At 41.4% G+C, this 6,145-nt stretch overlaps 1 pseudogene; it reads left to right on the top strand.

Annotated features, from left to right (window-relative positions):
- Positions 1–4,955: 4,955 nt before the first annotated feature.
- Positions 4,956–6,132, top strand: LOC138156574 (cysteine protease ATG4A pseudogene; annotated as a pseudogene).
- The last annotated feature ends 13 nt before the right edge of the window (positions 6,133–6,145 follow it).

The following is a 6,145-nucleotide window of genomic DNA, read 5'->3' as shown; positions in this document are numbered from 1 at the left end:
GTGAAATTCTTTCTACTTTGCTTTGTCAGTTTAACAAGAAAAAGAGCCCAATTAGATTTTTCAGTTTTTCCAGTTTGCTCAAAAGAGGTTATTTGCTACTCATTTATATCGGTTAACTATTTCACGTTCCTTAAATGCTGAACAGTCAGAGTGGAGTAGTGGATGGGGAAACTGGCCTCCGGGTTTGGGTCTTTACACTCAAACATATTAGCTGTGTTACCCTGGTCAAGTCAAGTGAGAGTCAACTATCACTGTGATAAAGCGCGTGGAAAGTATTGATCGTGTGTTTTATGCAGGGATATTACCCTTTAATACTGAGGGTATTGATGAAAAGAGAGAAGGAAATGGTAAGATTCTAGCTTAAATAGGATGGCTCCTTAAAGGGATCGGGACTACCCAAAAGCTTTCTTGGCCGTACCTCATCTTCTCGCTGTTCACATGGCTTTGCCACAGTTTTGACCCAGACTACCTTCAGTTCCTAGTTTGCTGCCCTTTTCTCTCCCTCTCCTGCTTTGGTTCCCGAGTTAGAATGAGAAGGTTCCACAAGGACCACATTATTGAAGCTGAGACCCACAGATATGAAATGATTGGCTTGAGTGACTGAGATCACTCACAAAATAAACATCACAGGTGGGTCTTGAACCCAAGACCTCTGATCCCAGAGCCATGCTCTTGTGACTGGGCCACGTTGTCTCCCAGTGATACAGTTTTAGCATGGCTAAGTATTATCTCCCCGTCCCCACCCCTAAGAGATCAAAGGCAGAGGGAAAGGGACTAAGAGACTCACCTGTACAAAGGTATTTATAGGAACACTTTCTGTGCTATTAAAAAAATGCAAACAAAATGAGTGCTCATCATTTGGGGAGTGGCAGTGCAAATAGACTGTGATCTAGAAACATAACAGAATATTTCTGCACTGCCAGGAACAGTAACTATGAAGAATTCAGAAAAACTTGGGGAGACCTGCATGAATTGAAGCAGAAAGAAAAAAGTAGAAGCAGGAGAATGATGTATACAATGCCCACGATAATGTCAAGGAAAATGAATTTCTAGATTTCAGAATTCTGATCCAAGTAGGGACCAATCACAGCTTCAGAATGTGAATAATGAAGCATGCCTCCTGGCTACTTTAGCTTATCTCCTGGCTTACTTTGGCCACCTCTTCTCAGGATCGTGGTTATGCATTGACTAGAACCTTGATCTTGTACTTGTTGGCTACCTCATAAATTTCCCTCTAAATTCCCTGTGCCGTGTTACCTCCTCCCCCAACTACATGCATCCGTAAACCTGACTTCTTCCATAAATTTGTCATTTTCTTCCTCCCCTCTATTAACTCATAGTGAATCCCTCAAGTACATTTTCAGCAGTCACATCAATTCATTCATCAAACACCTTTTTTTTTTTTTTAGCATCTACATGGTACTAAGAAAGCTTAGGAAATACAGTTATCCCTTCCACATCACAGGGGTTAAGGACAGGAGATTCCCCCCTCCCTTCTCCCCACTAGAAAATCTATGTAAAATCTTTTGGCTTTCCCTTCCTACCAAAGAAAAACTCTGGATTTTTTCTTTTTCTTTTATGAGCTAATTAGAGTATTAAAAGTTAAAATATGTTGATATGAACCAATACCATACATATATTTTATACATTTCTGAGTTTCTAAACTTTTTTTGTGTCATCTGTTAGCCTTCTCATGTCATCTGTGGCTTCCTCAAAACTCCCCCCAAATTCCCATTTAATTTCTTATGCCAAAATAAATTTTTTTTAAATTTCTTATGCCAACCCATGAAACAGTGGGTTGGGAAAAGTCACAATGTGGAAGGGATAACTGTAAAGACAAAAACTAACAGTCCTTGACCTCAAGGAGCTTATATTCTATTGGGTCAAGCAAACTACTCCCCTCCTAGGGTCTTACACGACTGCTCTGACAAGTAAGATACATTTTAAAATCAAATTGACCTAATAGCTTAAACTGTCTATAGCAGCTGTCTCCATGGGGCAAGAGGTAGCAATACACTGAGATGGTCAGGCACAAGGTTGTCAAAGTCCTGTCCAACCTCAAGGCCTAGGAGCCATCAGATCAAGTCAGAGATTAAGAAGTTGTGATGTTGTGGCCATGAGCAAGTAAAAGATATAGGAGCCAATAAGTCAGAAGGATGAGATGTTACCAGATCCCAGAGTTGAAAGCAGGAAGCGATCAGGTGCCAAAGATCAGATCATTCAAATGTGCTGAAATAGGAGCAGAACACAGCTAAGTAAGCCAGATTTTAAGCAGAGATTTATTTTCTGTCTGTCATGTTTTGTCCTTCAAGCTTAAGTTAGTGGCAGGAGAGAGAGGGAGGGAGAGAGAGAGACAGAGAGACAGAGACAGAGAGAGAGACAGACAGAGAGACAGAGACAGAGAGAGAGAGAGAGACAGAGAGAGAGAGACAGAGAAAGACAGACAGAGAGAAAGAGACAGACAGAGACAGAGACAGAGAGACAGAGAGAGACAGAGACAGAGAGAGAGACAGAGAGAGGGAGAGGGAGGGAGGGAGAGAGAGAGGAGAGAGAGAGAGGGAGAGAGACAGAGAGAAAGACAGAGGAGAGAGAGAGAGGGAGAGAGACAGAGAGAAAGACAGAGAGAGTGAGAGAGAGACAGAGAGAGAGAGAGGGAGAGAGAGACAGAGACAGAGAGACAGAGAAGGAGGGAGAGAGAGACAGAGACAGAGAGACAGAGAAGGAGAGAGAGAGAGACAGAGAGAGAGAAGGAGAGAGAGGGAGAGAGAGAAACAGAGACAGAGAGACAAAGAGAGAGAGACAGAGAGAGAGAGGGAGGGAGAAGGAGAGGGAGAGGGAGGGAGGGAGAGAGAGGAGAGAGAGAGAAAGAGAGGGAGAGAGAGAGAGAAAGTACACACACATGTTATTTGCTAACTAATAAATTACTTTTTGCTGATTGATAAACTTTGTAAAAAATATTTTTACCTACAAGTTTCCGTGAAGGATTACAATTAGAGGAATAGACCTATTAGAAAGGAAAATATAAGAATTCCTTAAAAAAACAAAGAAATCCTTTAGAGTCCTCTTTCTCTGTGGCCCCCTTACAATGGAGTATCGGAGGTGGAAGGATTAATTTATGCCAGGCCTGTACAACCTATGGCCAGCTGCAGCTTACAGCATGGCCAAAGATTTTCTTTACATGCAGAGGACACTTTACTCTCCATTTTTCCTTAGGTGCTGGAAATCCTTCAGCATACCACAAGCAACCGGAGGACCATGGTTGTGCAGGCCTGATTTATGTCTATTAATTTATGCCCATTAATCCCCATATATTATTTGTACAAAGATAGATATGGCATTGGATTCTATTTCTGGTGCTGGATTTCACTGTTCAAGAATGAAATGCTTCCTTATTTTCAAACAGAATCCCTCCCCACCCCTGTCCAACCTGGTTAAATTACCCAAATGCGCTTCATCTTGTAAAGGTCATGGCTCCTTTATTTTTAAGCACTTGCTAGAAAATTGAAATTTTGTACGTGTGACCATGTTTCATCCTTAAATGTTGTATACATGTTACCTTCTTACCTTCTCTCTTTTCATTTACTCGGAAATAATTATCTTGAAGTTATAATAGGAAGAACAATACTTGTTCTCCAGCTTGTTACAAGATTGTATTTCCATTGAGAAATTCTTCATGGTATATTAAAACACAAATGAGGTAGCTATAATCAATGGCAATAGAAGTCTAGAAATATAATTATAGGACCTCACAATTTGACTGGGGATGACAGATGGTAATTTGGATTACAGCGTATTACAAATAATGCTAAATTGCTAACAGGAAATATTTTTAGCCTCTTTTCACACTCACAATCAGTCAAGCATGAGGTAAAGCATATCAGGAAGCACAAATCATTAGAAAGTAAAAAGCAAAGACGCACTGAAGAAATAATGCAACATCCATTCTGTTAAAGTCAGCTCTTGTTTAATGCTCTGTTGCTGAGTTTAAAAGGCAATTCCTGTGGTAAGCCTTTTAATCTCATTTCTTTACAGGAACCTGTTCATCTAAAAGGAAAAAAGAAACCACACATATTCCATAACAATATTCACTGAAAAAAAATGTTGCCTCTAGCTTTGAAATGGACTTGAGCAAATCCTTCTTAGTGTGAAAAGCTTTTTCAAATTATTGAAGTTTATACTGAAACCCATTAAAGTTCAACTTCCTTGTCTCTTCCCAGTGCTGGGGTAACCTTGGTTTCTCCAAGATTATGCATGTAGAACAAAAGCTTCAACAGGTTCTATACAAGTGGACTGGGCATCCAGAATAAACATCTGTGGTCTGAATCCAGAGAAGCTTTTTTTTTTTTGTTAAGTGTCTGAGGTCGGATTTGAACTCAGGTCCTCCTGACTCCAGGGCTGGTGCTCTATTCACTGTGCCACCTAGCCTTCCCTAGAGTTCACGAGTCTTGAAGGGTTGATGTTTGTGCTTAATCAAGTGTGAAGAGACAGTAAAACCCCTGACAGTGAAGCATTGACTGTGCAGAATGAGACATTTTTGGGACATGCCAATGGAAAATTAATATGTTTTGCTTGAATATGTATATTTGTTGCAAGGGTTTTAGTTTTCTTTTTCCCTGGTGTGAGGAGGTAAGAAGGAAGAGAAAATAGATTATTGCTAATTGCAAAAAATAAAATTTAACTTAAAAATAGATTAAGAAATAAAAGCCATAGGGAATCCAAGTAACATAGTATTTATCATATACTTTATAAATAAAGCAAGTGGGCAGTGCTGTCTGCGGTATGCACCAATGATGACAGCTGGAGAATGGAGTGGAGGCCTTGGAGCGGCACTGGCGGCGATGGATGGGTCCGCGAGCCAGCTCAGGCTTCTGAAGACACACTCCGAAACCCAGGGGAGAAGCGGGTTTTTTCCAGGTGTGAAAGACATATAACTATTTTATGAGATTCTCTAGAAGAATTACCTGAAACAGATGAGCCCGTTTGGATCTTGGAGAAGCAGTATGACCTTCAAGCAGAAAAATCCAAGCTGTTGTCTGATGTCAGTGCTCGTCTCTGGCTAACATACCGAAGGAAGTTTTCACCAATAGGAGGGACAGGCCCGTCATCAGATACTGGCTGGGGATGCATGCTACGCTGTGGGCAAATGATGCTGGCCCAGGCCCTGATCTGCAAGCACCTGGGAAGGGATTGGTGTTGGGAGAAGAACCAAGAACAACCTGGAGAATACCATCAAATCTCAAAGTGCTTCTTAGATAGAAAAGGCTGCTGTTATTCTATCCATCAAATGGTACAAATGGGTGTAGGAGAAGGGAAATCAGTTGGTGAATGGTTTGGACCAAATACAGTTGCACAGGTGTTAAAAAAACTTGCTTTATTTGACGATTGGAATTCCTTGGCTGTTTATGTTTCAATGGACAACACAGTGGTCATCGAAGATATCAAAAAAATGTGCCACATGTGCCCCCCCAACCTGACCCATGACAGTTCCTCCAGTTCCTGGAATGGCGTTAGCTGGAATACAAATTGTTCTGGGCACACCTCTGGCTGGAGGCCCCTTCTGCTTATTGTGCCCCTTCGCTCGGGCATCAACCAAATTAATCCTGTCTATGTGGGTGCATTTAAAGAGTGTTTTAAGATACCACAATCTTTAGGTGCATTAGAAAGAAAGCCAAATAGCACCTATTACTTCATAGGATTTTTAGGAGATGAGCTTATCTACCTGGATCCTCACATGACTCAGACTTTTGTTGACTCTGAGGAGAATGGAACAGTGGATGACCAGAGTTTCCACTGCCAGCAATCCCCCCACCGAATGAAGATCCTGAACTTGGATCCTTCAGTGGCTTTGGGATTCTTTTGCAAAGAAGAAGATTTTGATAACTGGTGTGGGCTCATTCAAAAGGAGATATTAAAGCCACAGAGTTTACAGATGTTTGAGCTAGTTCAGAAGCATCCAGCCCACTGGCCTCCTTTCATACCTCCAACCAAACCAGAAGTGATGACTACAGGTGCAGAACTCATTGAATCCACCAATAACCTGTTTGAACTGGAAGAAGACTTTGAGATTTTGAGTATGTGAAGTACTGCCCTCCAGCCTGTATCCACCACCTGGCACCACAGTGCAGAGAACTTTTCTAGCCAAAGT

This window comes from Petaurus breviceps, unplaced genomic scaffold (genome assembly GCF_028583685.1).
Source record: "Petaurus breviceps papuanus isolate PSGF00001 unplaced genomic scaffold, PetGlider_PUasm1.0 156, whole genome shotgun sequence".
Taxonomy (NCBI): domain Eukaryota; kingdom Metazoa; phylum Chordata; class Mammalia; order Diprotodontia; family Petauridae; genus Petaurus; species Petaurus breviceps.
This window is presented reverse-complemented; position numbering and strand designations above follow the sequence as displayed.